This window comes from Protopterus annectens, chromosome 15.part0 (genome assembly GCF_019279795.1).
Source record: "Protopterus annectens isolate FY-2018-M chromosome 15.part0, PAN1.0, whole genome shotgun sequence".
In the NCBI taxonomy this organism is placed as follows: Eukaryota; Metazoa; Chordata; order Ceratodontiformes; family Protopteridae; genus Protopterus; species Protopterus annectens.
In genome coordinates this window covers 418,443,689-418,459,765 of record NC_056749.1, presented here as the reverse complement: position 1 = coordinate 418,459,765, position 16,077 = coordinate 418,443,689, and the positions used below count along the sequence as shown (strand labels likewise).

The 16,077-nt window shown below is 38.4% G+C and overlaps 1 protein-coding gene across 5 annotated transcripts in view; it reads left to right on the top strand.

The window, feature by feature from the left end:
* Window positions 1–8,453: 8,453 nt before the first annotated feature.
* The window catches only part of LPAR4 (lysophosphatidic acid receptor 4), a 429,914-nt gene continuing 422,290 nt past the window's right edge, over window positions 8,454–16,077 (top strand). For 3 of the 5 annotated variants that reach the window (XM_044057157.1, XM_044057154.1, XM_044057155.1), the window contains exon 1: window positions 8,454–9,326. The gene's annotated coding sequence lies outside the window, so the exon portion shown is untranslated. The remainder of the gene's footprint in view (window positions 9,327–16,077) is intronic. The other 2 variants (XM_044057158.1, XM_044057156.1) reach the window with 1 other exon arrangement.

The following is a 16,077-nucleotide window of genomic DNA, read 5'->3' as shown; positions in this document are numbered from 1 at the left end:
TATTTATTTTGTTTCCACTTATTCCGTATTATTGGATAATATTGTGGAACAAGTTAAACACAGCTGGAATGTGGTAAAAAGAGAGGTGGACTTTTTGCATGATAAGAGAATGTGTTTCTCCTATAGGAGAGGGAGAAATATAAAATATTTTATAGTCCATAGTAAATTTAATATGCCAAAAGTGCAAATGGTAAAACAAGTGGAGAAATTGAGAAATGCAGTATTTGTAAGTATGTAGTAAAGGAATTTGGTAAAATTAATGGGGTCCTATTTCATACAAATGGAACCTTTAATTGTAAAACGGAGAGAGTTATATATCGTTTGAAATGCTTATGTAATAAATTTTATGTGGGAGAAACTAAGAGAACATTTGCTTGTAGAATAAAAGAGCATATTAGAGATATAAAAAATAATAAACAAACTAGTCCCATAGTGTTGCATTTTAATAAATACCATAGTGGTGATCCAGAAGGATTAAAAGTGACAGTGTTAGATAGTGTAAAAGAAAGAGAATATTTGAATGAACAACATATAAAATATATATTAAGGAAAAAAGAAACTTGTTTGATTTTAAAATTTAATACATTGAGCCCTATTGGGCTACATCATGAATGTATGTGGAAAAGTTTATTGTGAAAGTTATTTGTTGATTAATATATTTATAGCAGTTAGTGTTTCATATAAATAATACTGTTTCTTTATTTATTAATTGTGTACTTGAGTGGGTGTGTTTTATTTAGTATAAAGCTGCAAGTGTGAATGGTGAAAAAATCTTACTCTGTTAAAGGCAAGTTTGCCAAGGCGCTAGAGAATATATTCTGTATTTTATGTGACCAGCAGTGTTTTATAATAAATCCTTTGCACTTTAAGGAATTGGAACGTTTTTGTGGTGAAGGATATTACTTTAACTATCATGAATGTCAATAATTCTGTAAGAGAAATACACAAAATAATACAAACCTTGAAAACATTTCCAGTCTTAAATTTAACAATAAGAAAAAAATATCATTATAAATGCAAAAAGCAAATTACTAGCAGAATGTAATACTTTTCAAGAATCCCAAGAAACTGGATACTTAAAAATAACTGTAAGAAAAAGCTGCAATGAAATGAGAAATTAAAATTACAATAGGATTTTAGAAAAGATTGAAGTCTGGAACAGCCACCTTTAGTTTTGATGATAGACTACTACTTACAGAAATGGTTCTCCTCCCCAAAATATTATATATTATTCAAACTATGGCACTGACTCCAAGTAAAAAAGCATTTTAAAGCATTTAGTTAAACCCACCTGAAGTTTTTATTGTATCTCAAGAGACCTAGATTTGCATTCAAATATCATATAAGATCACAGTACAAAGGTGGCATTAAACCTGACTTAGAAACCTATGCTCTAGCCTCAAATGGTAATTGACCTCCTGCCTGAGAAAAACTATAAAGCAAATATGAAATAACTTCATGAGTCACTAATTAATATAAATAAGATAAAGATATATTCCCCATTAGGAATTATTGATAGCAAGATATGGTTCATTTCATATAACTACTTTCAGTTTAATATTTACACACTTTCAGATTCCCCTTATATTAGTTCAAAACTCAAAATATTTAAACATGTTATATATAGACATGTTAAACTGGAAAGATGGTTAACCTTACTCCATTTTGTATGTCTAAAAAGATATATATATAAATTTCAACTCAGTAAAATGCCACAGTGCAAAGTAAACAGTTCTTAGGTTGGTGTGTTATTAAAGTGCAAACTTGAAAATTATGAAAAATCTAAATATTGATTTCAGCCTATGAAAAGATTAAGAACTGGTAATAATTCAAGAACTGAGAGCAAAAAATATAAGAAATATTTAGAACAGTAGGAAACACATTACCACAAAACATATCTACACTTTTACATTAATTGCATCAAATCACTTATAAGTGCATGCATCTCTTTTTCCTATTCGTAGACGTCTTAGAGAATAATACAAATCTAATGTTAAAATCTGCTGGGAGACATTATCAAACCAGTACTGGAAGACGTTTACTTGGGACTGTTTGCATACAGCTTTTCATACCCCAAACACAATTACAAAAATAAAGATCCCCAAGTAATAGGCTGGAGATGTAAAACAGAAATTAAGGCTGATTTAAAAGACATTAATGTGTTTCTTTGAAGGAATATTGGGGAAAGGTGAATTATTCCATACAAACTGTATGGGCAGAAAGTGTTTCAGTTATGAAAAACTTGGTTTTGTTTAATGTTCTTAAGCTTAATAAATCGAAAGTGCTGCAATATCAAACATATCTGGAAATTTATATATGAACCTATATAATGTACATTGTTTAATGAAGAAAATAACTCGATAGCAGTTCAAAGTGTACAAGAAGGACTTGACCACTAGTAATAATCTAATAAACCATGGATTTACATTGTTGTTTATTAATAACCGGGTACTCCGGTTTCTGTGGGAGTGGTTACTGACTTGAAACTGTAGTTTTATTGGCCGTTTTGGGTCAATTCCTGGCTCCTTCCAGCCCCTGCTATCAAGCATGCTTTAGAGTGCTTTAGCGCGATTTAGCGCGGAGTTGCCACTAGAGCAGCATCGGGCAGCGCTGGTTTAACAAGTTTAAACTTTTACTGGCTCCATAAAGTCTGTTCTTCACCTTTTCCCTTAGAACTGCTCTACTAGTAATCTAAACAGTATATCCCTTAACTAAAAAGCGCAGCACTTGTTCCTAAAAGCTTTTTTTTTTTCTCAAAAAAAAAAAAAAAAAAAAGCTTAGCACTTGTCTCAAAAGCATCTTCTTTTCAGGTTTAGCACTTCTGTGTTATACAAAGTCTCTCACTAGCAACCCCCCCCCCCCCCAGGAGTACCCACTTCCTTACTAAGTCCACTCTTATTCAGTTACACCCACTAACTTCTTAATTTCTCTAGCATGTCGAAGGGCCAGATGCTGGTGTCCTCTCCTGTCCAGTTGGTGAATTTGGGAATATTGAGGCAATGTTACAATTGCCTCATGTACACAGACAACCCTCTCCTCCTCCCACATAACACAAATACTTGCGAGAGATGCAGCTATTTAGCCAAACTGGGGGCTGAGCTCTCTCAACTCAGGACTGGCAAGACCAGACAGGAGGAGAAGGCAACTACACACACCACAAAACCAGTCTCACATAAAGCTATCACAACAATGAATCAAACACATAAACACACAAAGACATACTCGGAGGCTCTGAGCAAAAATTTACCTAAACAGCAGAGGCCTCCAAAGCAGACACCCAAGCAACCGCCACCTCATGACACACCACAGGCAACACATAAAACACAAAATCAGTGTACAAAGCAGTCACAGCCCTTAAGGCCAAATACAACACCAAACATACTTGTCATAGGTGACTCCATAGTCAGACACACTGACGTCCCACTCACCAGGCTGAACAAGGAGAGGGTCACAGTAAGCTGCCTATCGGGCGCTAGAATCCGCCACATAACACAAGCACTCGGGTCACTCCACAGCAAGTACAAATATGACACAGTCATTGTCCATGCTGGTGTGAACAACCTGAGACGTACCTCCCTGGACTACATGAAAAGAGACATAGAGGAGCTCTCTGATTATGTAGCCCAGGCAGGTATGACCCTGACCCTGAGCAGTATCCTTCCTTCACCAAGAATGATGCCACAACATAGAGACAAGATGATCAGCTTTAACAATTGGCTTAATTTCTGGTGTCATTCAAAGGGGATCTAGTGTCTGTCTGCCTGGGATGACATGCTTGACAAGCCATGCTGCTTTGCAAGGGACGGCTTGCACCTGTCACCCCTGGGATTCCGGATATTGGCTAAGGCTCTTGCCACCCCATAGTGCCTTTTTAGGCAAGGCTCAAATTCTAAACCTACCACCCTAGAAAACAAAAATGGGAAGAAACTAAGGGTAATGCTGCTCAATGCCAGAAGTCTAAATCTCAAAATGCACGCACTTTCGAGGCCCTTCTCAGTATGGAGAACATCGATGTCTGTGCTGTGACTGAAACCTGGTTCAAGACTCCTGAGAGCACCCGGCACTATCAGGTTTTACCTCATATCATGCGTTCCGGCCCCAAAACCCGGACCACATCACAAAAGGAGGGGGTGTATCCATATTCATCAAGGATACCCACACCTCCAGGTTGGTGGCAACGCACAAAGCATCGGAAACCATCCAGGTGCAATTAACCATAGGCAAAACTGCTCTACAATTTGTAGCATGCTACAGGCCACCCTCTCAAACTCAGGAACCCCACACAGCCTTCCTGAAGACACTGGAGGGTATAAATGTATCTCCAAACACCATTATATTGGGTGACTTCAACTACCCGAATATAGATTGGGAATATTACTCAAGCCCCAACTTTCTAGCCCAAAGGTTCCTGGAGTTCATAAATTCAAATGCCATGGAACAACTAGTCACCGTTCCCACAAGAGGAGAAAATATACTAGATCTCATCATCACAAACATGGGGACAAAATGCTCCACACCGGAAGTATATCCCTCATTGGTGAGATCAGATCACAAACTAATCTCACTGGAAATCCACATCCCGCCCCCATCCCAAACAAAAAAGACCACAGTGAAGAACTTCTCTAAAGCAAACTTCACACTACTCAAGACTGGTGTGGTATCCTTCAAGGCCCCCGAGCCAGTAGAAACCACAACCCAAGCTGCGGAAGCCCTTACAAATGCCTTCTCTGAACACCTCCAGGACTGCATGGATCAGGCAATCCCTAATAAAACCAAGACTCTTTCCACTAAGGGCAAACGTCCAGTCTGGTGGACCCCAGCCATAAACAAACTTTACAATAAGAGGAGAAAACTGTTACATGATAGAGCAAAATCCATAAAAGAGAAGACACCCTTGATCATTATTAGCAAAAATACGAGCACTCATAAAATCATCCAAGGCCAACTTTGAGAGAAAAATTGCCATAGATTCAAAAGACAATCATAAAGCCTTCTTCAGCTATGTTAGAAACCTGGGTGGAAACTCCCAGATATGCTCAGAATTAGTCCAAAATGATACAAAAATCACTGAACCCACAGACATTGCCAACATACTGGCAGACAGGTTCAGTGCAAACTTCACCCCCCTCTCCACCCCAAAAGGAGAGATAACTATCCCAGCGGAGTGTAGCCTCCCAGACATCTCAAATGCGCAGGTGAAAGCTGCTCTCTCTAAAGCTAAAAACACAGCATCAATGGGACCGGATGGTGTACCCGGCTGTGTGCTACACGAACTCAACGAGGAACTAAACCCGCACATAAGGCAGCTGTTTAATCTTAGCCTTACCACAGGATACGTGCCCAAGGAGTGGCGCACGGCAACTGTGGTCCCACTCCACAAAGGCGGTGCCTCTACAGACCCTGGTAATTACTGCCCCATAAGCTTAACAAGCCTGGTCTGCAAAGCTATGGAGAGGATCATAATGGAACTCATAAACAAAGACATAGGGGACTTGCAGACATTGGACCCGACCCAGTTTGGCTTTGTCAAGGGCAGATCATGCCTTTTGAACTTGGTCGACTTCTTCGAAACAGTCACCAAGGCCATTGATGAGGGAAAGGCAGTCCATACAGCCTACCTTGACCTTGCAAAAGCTTTCGACACAATACCAAACTCGGGTATTATAGAGAAACTTACCAGCTTAAATGTAAACCCATATGTCACAAGATGGGTTGCAAACTGGCTAAAGGACAGAACCCACAGGGTTAGAGTTGCTGGCGCCATGTCAGACTCCAAGCCGGTCACAAGTGGTGTCCCACAGGGCTCAGTCCTTGGCCCCCTGTTGTTCAGCATCTACTTCTCAGAAGTACAGGCAAACATAGGAGGACTATGGCTGACAAAGTTTGCAGATGACTGCAAACTGGGCGCCATAGTGGAAAGTACATCGGACACAGATATTCTTCAGATGGGTCTCACGGAAACTGATAGCTGGTGCCAGAGCCATGGCCTGAAGTTAAATGCCAAAAAATGTATAGTCATACCCTTCGGGAAAAACAAGGTAACCCCAAGCTACCATATAGGTGGCAATCCACTAAGCACAGAAGAGGTTATCAGGGACCTGGGGACCCAGGTTGACAGTGGCCTTTCTTTTGACACTCACATTGCTAAAGTGGTTAGAAAGACCTTCTACATTGCCCACCTGATCATGAAGGGATTCACATCCAGATCAAGTGAGGTCATTGTTCCCCTGTACTCTTCACCTATCAGACCAATGATCGAGTACAATGCCCCATTCGGGATGTATCTCACCCGAGACCTGCAGCAATTGAAGAGACCCCAAAAGTTCCTCACCAAAAGGATAAAGGGACTCCAAAATCTGTCATATGCTGCCAGACTGAAGAAACTCCAGCTCTATTCAGTCGCATACCGTCTGTTCAGAGGTGACCTGTGCCTGACATACCAGGCCATGTCCAACCCGGAATTAATGGACATGCTCCACCTCAAAAAATCCAAATCTACCAGATCCACTAGAGCAAGCGACTTAAACCTTAGCACGGATATAAATAGGACATGCTGGAGGGATAGATTTGTCACCCAGAGACTCCCTATGCTGTGGAATAAAATCCCGGTCCATGTGAGGCAGAGCACCTCACTGGAATCTTGACCGGTGGATGGGAGATTGTAGGTTTACCCCGGGAATCATCTCTGTGTCACTGCTGGACAGAGGCACAACAAACTAATGGGCACAGTATTTTTTAACATAAGGGGTGGCGTAAGCCACAAAACTTTGAGCTAGGCTTATAAACGCCTTAGGGCAGATAGCCTAGTATAAACCTATGAACCTCCCACATTCTAAAGACATGCTTCTGGAGCATTTCTCACTGGGCTTCCGCTGAAAACAGGATCTGTGGAACCTAGTCGGACTTTCCCGGTCAACAAATGTTAAATAAATAAATAAAAATGTATATAGTTGCTAAGTTTAATCCAGTTTAATTGAACATATAAATAAATGGTTGCTTTAAGAAGGGTATAAGATTTAATACAACTGGATATAGTATAATGTGTACTATGAAGAATGAAATAACTGTATGTGTTTAATATGACAACCAAATAAATGTTTTTAATACATCTTGATATAGTATAATGTGTACTATGAAGAATGAAATAACTGTATGCGTTTAATATAACAACCAAATAAATGTTTAAAAATATTCTAAAATTTAAAGATACTCTAAAATGAGGGTGGCCACTTACAAAAGACACCCTTGAAAAGTTAATCACAGTGAAAGGCTAAAATAAGGGACTCAAAAAATGTCTTTGTATATAAGTCCTGTCTCTCTATATATAATACTTGTGTTCCTTTTTGATTATTTTTTCTACTCTGTACTTTACTTTTGCTGTACAACCAATTTTAAAACTTCTCTAGTTGTCTATTATAGCCACGTGAACGTAATTAAGCATTTTATATTGTGATGTATTTTTACCGTGTATTTATTGAAGCTTTTTTCCTCGGGTCTCCTCTGAAAATGGGTCACAAGCCCAGCAGGACCAACCCGGTTAACAAATGTCAATATATAAAATAAATTAAGTGTTGTTTTCATGCCTTCAGAAAACAGATGTAATACCTCTCAACTGTCCAGATTTTCGCAGAACTTTTTGGCTCATATTCAGAAAACAGATGTAATACCTCTCAACTGTCCAGATTTTCGCAGAACTTTTTGGCTCATATTTTTGGTCTCGTCCTCATAAAACAAACTTGTGGATTTCTAGCAAATCATTGAGGACTGAGGTCACTAAATAATGAACGCAATTTGAGTTTCAGACTTCATATCATTCAGAAAATGCATTCTAACACATATAACCTTTTTATTCTAACAACTAATTTTGTAAGAGCAGTATTTATAAATAAGTCCCAATTTGTGGGTCTTTGTCCCTCATTGTTTTTTACTTTGTCCAGATTTCTTGTGCTAAGAGGTTAAAAGCTATGTGGGACAGTACTCTTAATGATGTAATTTTAGTCATATAATGTGATTTACACAGTGTTTTCACTGAATTTCTTTTTTTTTCTCTGTACTTTCCAAGCAGCCTGCTTGAAAAAGTGTCCAAAAGTTCATTGACAGCCCAGGTTACCAGAATGATATAAACAGTAATACAGTCCACAAAAAAAAGCCCGTAATTTCACATTTTATATTAAATACAGATGCCAACCTTCTCCCACACGCACGTATTTTGTGATCGACTCAACAGTCATAATTTCCTTTTATTTAACTGCGGGTTTAAATTGAATTGTTACAGTGCAAGCTGCGGTTTGGGTTTACGGGAATACTTTCCCGTATTTTAGACGAAGCGATGAATATCTGTTACGACTCTGAGTCAGTCGTTTTTTCACAATGATTTTACTATGTGTTTTAGTATTTACTCACGTCAAGCTGTTCATACTTGACTTCCACCTAAAACGCATAACTAGAGGAGTATGGCTTCATCACTGCAAGTTTCAATTCTGATGTATGCAACTTTCTAAAGGAACAGAAAATGCAAAAAAAAAAAAAACTTCAATCGGAGATAAAGCTTTGAGCTGTGTTTATTTATACAAGTCCCTTAGCAGTATTATATGCATATTTCCAGCCACACTTGGTTTTGGATAGTTACTTAATTGATTAGGAAATCAGACCCTTCCATTGTTTTCTGGTTGCGAAAGCTGCCATTCTTGCTTAGCCTTAGTCTTCACAATGCATACATCTAACGGGAAAGCCATAGCGCTGGGCGGGAACCCTGCTAATAATAACCCCCCTCCCCCCCTCTGCTGACCTGCTGCTGGAGACTCGAGTCCCCTCCTGTCCTCAGATGGTGCTGCGTGGAGACCCGAGGCCGTGTTACTGTCTTGTTTCCTGCCCTTCAGAAACCGCCACCACACTAAGAATAATATCTTACAGTACATTGCCGGCGAGGCACGCCGGAGTCTTGGTTGTTAGTAGTTTCACTTCAGATTATTGTTATTTTTTTTGAGATGGGATAGCCGTGTTGTTAATGGACCGGACACAACCGGAGTGGATTATACACGCCACAGGGGTACCTGGAATGGTTCGAGCAGGCAACAATCGTCCACTGTTGGATTGTGGACTGTAGTCGTAGTGCTGTTGCGCTCACTTCATCCCTCCTGTATCGGTGAGTGGATTTCCTGTTTGGGCTATTGTGTTTTGGAGCAGTGTTCACCAGTGTATCAGCGAGGAAGGGGAGCGACCCCTTACCCTTAGTAACAGAATGGTGTTATCACAAGTGTTCGATCGCATCCTGTAAATCTGTGGAGTATTTTATTTAACGTGGGTCTGCAGTGGCTGCATTAATGGTAAGCGATGTCCGTGCTCTGTTATTGCTAGTAACTTTAACTTTTCCAGTATATTTAGTTTTTCACCCTCCTTTGTTACAATAATGACTTTTCAGCGATACAGACGTGAGAAATATTTATATAATTTTAGAAGAGTCAACAAAACGCTCAAAACTTTTTGCACAAAATGTATATGAAGACTGAAAGCCACTTTCACACACGCTTAATTTTGGACAGATTATGCGGTACGTTTACGGTATTGCAAGTAGCATCATAGGTGTTACAAATTAAATCTGAAGGATTTTCGTATTGCAGCAGTGTTGTGCATTTCCCTCTTGAGTGTTTTCTTTGCCCATGAGACAGTAGTATTCCTGCCATCGGGCAGCTTGTTATTAACTTGGTGCATAACACTGTTATGCAGGTTAAGTGTGAAATGTTCCCTATGCAGATTTTTTTTCTCAATATTTCTTTATTGTTTTCCTTTTCCATTACATATCATTTTCAAAGAGTATATACAGGTGATAAAGCAACAATGTACCGTATGCAGATTTTTAACATTTGCCAAGAAGAGCAGCATACAGTCTTAACCATAGTGCAACATACTGACTCTCCGAGGAACCACCTTTTCAGAAGAGTTCTTAATGATATGAATAGTCATGCTCCTTTTTGCCACTAAACTATATGCTTTTCTTCAGGTTAGAATGGTGACTTGCCTTCACAAAGCTCAGAGGGAAACAGCACTAAATGAAAAACAAGCAACATAAAAGCAGAATTCCAAATCTCCCCCTTAATCTTATAGAAAGATTGTGACTGCTTCAGCTGCTTATTTGTTTATTTATTTGGGGGTGTGGGTGAGGCTGCAGCCTAACCACACTATTTTTTTGTTTTTGTTAGGCTAGTGCTTGCAATTGTTGATGACATGTTTGGCATTATGGGTAGGTGGGTTGGATTGAGAGAGGGGTCAGTCATACTGTTTAATGATTTACATGATCTTTCTTTCCTGTACCTACTTGTTCAGCTGCTCTTTGCCTTTATAAAGCTACAGTTTTGCAGTGTCACCATACATCTCGTTTATATGCTGTTGTACTATGTGTGCTGAGTTGCAGGTGAGCTGCAGATTGTGTTGCACTGATTTAGAATATTTGCCCTTATATTTATACATCTTTTGCTGTACTGTCCATGCTGTGTGGTGCACTAGGGTATTAGTTATACTTAGCCTTTATCTTGCAGGCTTCCATAGCTGTTTATCCAGAACAAACACACAAGAAAGTGTGCTCAAAAAAAAAAAAAAAAAAAAAAAAAAAGAGAGAGAGAACAATAGTGTGTTTGGAAGAGAACACTGAACTGCCACTTTTTGATATGCTTATTAATTTCGTAGGTATATATTTTCACCAGTTCTACGATTAATGATCACACTGGTTTATATATAAACTGCACATTTAGAAGTATGGTTGAGGTAGTGTCTTGATGTGCTTAGTACAATATTGACTTGAGATAGCTGTAACAACTTCCAGTCATGTTTCGACTTCTTATACCCATTTGAGTGTGTGCTTTGCAAAATTCTGATCTATAAAATACACACACAACATAAGCCAAATATGGCATGCAGAACTTGAACAGTCAACTCTCAGTTAACCAGAACTCTCAAGCAACAAAAAAAAACAAAGAAACCAAGACTTTACTGTAGATTTAATTACTAAGACAGACTTTATACTTTTGTGAAATCTTTAATGTTTCATACATTAAGGTGTCTGGGACAAATATGCAACTGTTTTTTCATAAATACACAGTGCTGTGAACACAGGCTCTCAGAAACACCCATCAGGTTGAATATAAGGAGGAATAAGTGACTAGTGTGGAGAAGAGTAACTCCCCTGTTGCTTTGTACACAGGTTTGAGTTGGGACTAGATGATTGATAGTATCGGTGATATGTACTGCCAGTGTCAAATCACTAAATGCTTTTTTTTTGTCATCGTTATTTGAATGCAGCCACCTACCAATTAGTAATATTTTGCTTTATCATTACTTTGATACTTTGAATGCTGTATGCATATTAGGGCTCCTAACCCCCCAACATTTTGTTATATACAGATATATATATATATATATATATATATATATATATATATATATATATATATATAGAGAGAGAGAAGAGAGTTAACAGTGGAATAGTTACATTTTGCCAGCTTCTTAATGGTGTTTGTTATGACTTCTCTGCATGTTTATGAGATAAATATTCTGTTGCATTTGTTAAGCAATAAATGAGTTGTATGCCGGTGTGGTTTGGTAGCTTACACTTATGATAGCTGTGATAGCTTTTTGTTTTACTGGGTGAGTGTAAATGTTGTTTGTATAAAAATCAGAGTGATTTTTGATGTAGTTTTACTTCTGTTACTATAACTATGTTCATTCATACAGATGGGGCTATAGTCCTTGAAGGAAGGAGATGTGTTTATACTGGAGAATGGTACTGACTGGTCTTCCTTGGATGGGATTTGCTAGGTTTACTGTCATATTTGTGATCTTAACAATGTTGAATCTGGGAATAACAAGACAAGAAGGTCACAAGCCGGGAATGTCGAGGACCAGGGAATGAACAGCTGGACTTGCTCCCCTTCTGGACCTATGTTAGCACTTGTTTCTGCACAGGTCAGGAGATATGATGTTTGACATTGTTAGTTCCAATGGTCCTCAAAATTCTTGGTTTGCAATTTTCTGCTATTATTCTTGGATTCAACATTATTATAATCACAAATGCGATAGTAAATTATTTGACACAGCACATCCTGGGGTTACTTTTCTCCACAATCACCAAATAAGCCCCAGAAACTCTTCCTTGAGATATATATGTGCCTTATGTGGGGGTTGCAACTGTGCATCTTGGGAATACACTTCTCCACAATAAGCCCTCCCTAGCTGTCACTTGAAATGTCAACATTTACTGATTTAACATGGTTGTTGTGTCGACAATAAGCATGTCAAATGTAATGCCAAATTTACTAGATCCTATATATATCTATATATGTATATGTAATGTGTATATATACATACACACACACACACACATATATATATATATATATATATATATATACACATACATACATACATACATACACACACACCTACCCACACATACATATACATAATAGCTTCCAGGATTACTATACAGTGAAGAAAAGAGGAATGCTTATGTTTTGTAAAACTTTTGCATCCTGTAGTGTGTAACAATTTCAGAAGTAGGAAATGACATCGGTACAAAACCAATTAATTGAAGCTGTCATGCTTCAGCAAATTGTATGTCATATTAGGATAGGTTTTGGGATTTATTTATTTGTTATACAGATGAAGGGACTTCCGTGGACCCTTTGCAACCATGATTCGAGCCAAAGTCAGCAAATGAATACAGGTACCAGTAAAGATATTTAACAGAGATTGATACAGGGAAGAGTATCCTTTCAGGTACATCTTTAGACAAACAGTACCAGGAACTATGTTATAAAGATTACAGCTTTTATAAATTATTAGGTATTTTACCTTACTAGTATCCACTGTTAGGCCATTTCTCCTTTCTCTTGGAGGGCTAGGCTATTAAACCATGGTGAATTTGTGGGGACCCATTAGGGTGAATTTATAGGTCCCCATGTAATAATGAGAGTGTATCACACTGCTAAATCTGAAGGGGAATCCTGTTAAAGAGGTGTGTGAGGCACCGTATTATCTGCTTGTAAGATTTAGGTCTGTTTCTGGTATTTATAGAACTAGCAGACTTGTAGAGATACAATAGATCCTGGACAATTGGATCTGTAGTGGCACAGAAGGTAAGCCATATATCTCCCCTCAAGAGTCTGTAAGATACTGAGTAAAATGATATTGCTTCCAGTTTCCCTTAGTAACTTAGGGTCTTTATAACCAAGATCATCTTAGTTAGGAATCTCTGAAGAATTTCTGATTGTTTTATATATCTAGTGAGGCATAACCCAAAGGGGATGGTGTGCTCAGTAATTGGCCTTATCAATGCTGAATATAAGGGAATGATCTCTTAACTAACATTCTCATAACATTCTCATTACTGTTGTCTCATGATGATCAAAAATGGGGGAATTATCAAATCCTTATTCAATGTCCGTAATAACAATTTAATTTTAAATTTGGGTATTGTCTGTGCTATATGCTTACTGGAGGGGATATTTACCAAATGTAATGTTTTTTTTGGGGGGGGGGGTGTTTAAGTTTGAGCCCATTTTCAGTACACCAGGTTATTTAGGCATGTAAGTTCTTGCTGAAACATTATGGCGTCAGCCTGGTGTGGGGTGGGGGGCAAGCTTGACAATATCTTCCAATTTGTAGCCTTCTGCCAGAGGGCTTTGTTGCTGGTATGGACATCTGAAAACTAAATGCTGGAAAAGAAAGTCTGTCCCAACATTGAGCCCTGGGGGGACACCACTGGTTACCTTCATGCTTCCTTGCCACACACACACACACACACACACACACACACACACACACACACACACACTCTGTGTATGTTCTGTCCTTTAGCTATTCAGCTTTCTTGCCACACACACACACACACACACACAATGTGTATGTTCTGTCCTTTAGCTATTCATCTTGCTCTATAAGGATCTCTTTTAAAGTATTAAGCTTACTTACAATGCCAGATTTATTGTTTGAAACAAAAATCAGCAGATTGGTGCAGTATTTAACATTGTCTAACATTATTTGGTTCTGTAGTTCAGTTCCAGCATCCCTGTGTTCTCACAGGTTTTCATTAGGTGCTTCATTTTCCTTGTAGACCATAAATGTATGATGTAGGTAACATGGCTACATTGCTGTCATAGACATACCATGATATATGACTCTGTGTGAGTGTGTAGTGTGTGTTCCCACTTCTTTCCAGAGTAGACTTCTGCTTTGAAATTCTGAATAGGATGAAGTTACTTTGGAGTGGCTGTAGTCAAGTACCCTTGTTTGTTTTGAGTAGACCAATGCTCTGAATTTCTTAATCTCAAATTTTAGGATTGTTTTACCACTTAATTTTCTTCAGAATTGGATTATTGTTATTATTATTTTTTTATGATAAACTGAAAAAGGCAGTTATCACTGTGATATCCCCTCTCTGGGCCAGTAATCAAGAAGCCTTAATCCTCACCACTGACACTGGAGAGGGATGTTCACTTGGAACAAAAATAGATACACACAATTTTTCCAGATGCAGCTCTCTGCATCAAGCACTGTTTCCCTTAAGCACTCACAGGGAACACACTTGGTCCAGGGTCTGGATTTCTTTGTCTCTCTCTCTCTCTCTCTCTCTCTCCCTGCAGGTCCCCAATAAGACTCCCCACTGGCACAGCTGTAGAGTTGAGTCATCGGCCGAGTGTCCAAGCCAAGTTCTCCAGCACACTTCATGTCCCTCCTCAAGCAGCTAACACACACACACTTTGCAATTTGATTTTAACACACACACACCTGGGAAAGGCTGCACAGATTTACTAACTATGCCCTCTTCTGCCCAGACTATAAGGTAGTTACTGCCACTAGAAACTCCAAGGTCAGCTCCTCTAAGGCTCTTATAAGGGTACCCAATTATACTGAGTGAAATTGGTATTAATGCAAATGGTAGAGCTCTGACAAATGCATTAAGGCTTTCAGGAGTGGCCACAGAGTTGTCAAATAGATATGAGTACTCTCAAAGGTTAAAATATTCTCTAAAGAACCAGCCACAATGAAAAATTTAAATATATTTAATAATCAATAATAAAAGAACATGAAAATATTCAATATCTATTTGCAGTAAACACCAGAGTATCCATCACAGTAATATTAATATAACACAAATGAATAGATTCACACAGTTACAGGAAACAGTACTTAACTAATCTCACTATATTTTCCTGACTGACCTAAAATAATTACTATTCCCTGGTCACTTACTAGGGCAAGGCATGATGAAGTAGGTGAGTGACCTTCCTTCTTTGTCAGGTTGCAAAAACAGAGTGCTGTGAGACTTCAGTCTCATCTAGTATTAAAACACAATTTTTGTCCTGGATTACAGAATGACATCACATGCATCTGGTCACCTGACGTCTGGTTCCCATACTACCCCCATTACTAGAAACTGAAGCAGACTCTCAAACATGTGTTACCATATACACATGTAGAGCTTTGCTAAGATGTGTTATAACATCTGGAAGTTATAAAACAATAAACACTTCCACTCTTCCTACAGAAACTAAATAAACCATTCTCTGGCTGCAGTCATAACAAGAAGATACAATCTTTATGGTCTAAATTAATTTATTACTATTTCTCATAGTTAGCTGGATTGAGACTAACCTCTTCTCTTCCAGTATCCATTGTTAAAACATATACTTTTAATCAATTACAATACACCCACTGTTGGTACATTTTTTAACACAAACGGCTTTATAGATACATTTTTCAACACTAGCATCGCACAAATCAGCTTGATATACAAATAACATATAATTCTTTACTAAAGTCCAGCTAGCTGTGCTGGCATATGTTACACATCCACTGCCCTACTTCTCCTTGAATAGCTGGCAATATCTCACATCATCACAGTCACTTCTACACTGAACTGGTTCATGCAGTGATGTAAAAACAGTGATTTTCTTTCTTTATACAGATTTCATGGTGAAATCTTGTGATGGAGTTTCTTTATGTGGAAATTGAGAAGCCACTTATGACAATCTGACATGATGTACAGGTTTCTAAAGCTTACTGTTTATTATGGACTATTCA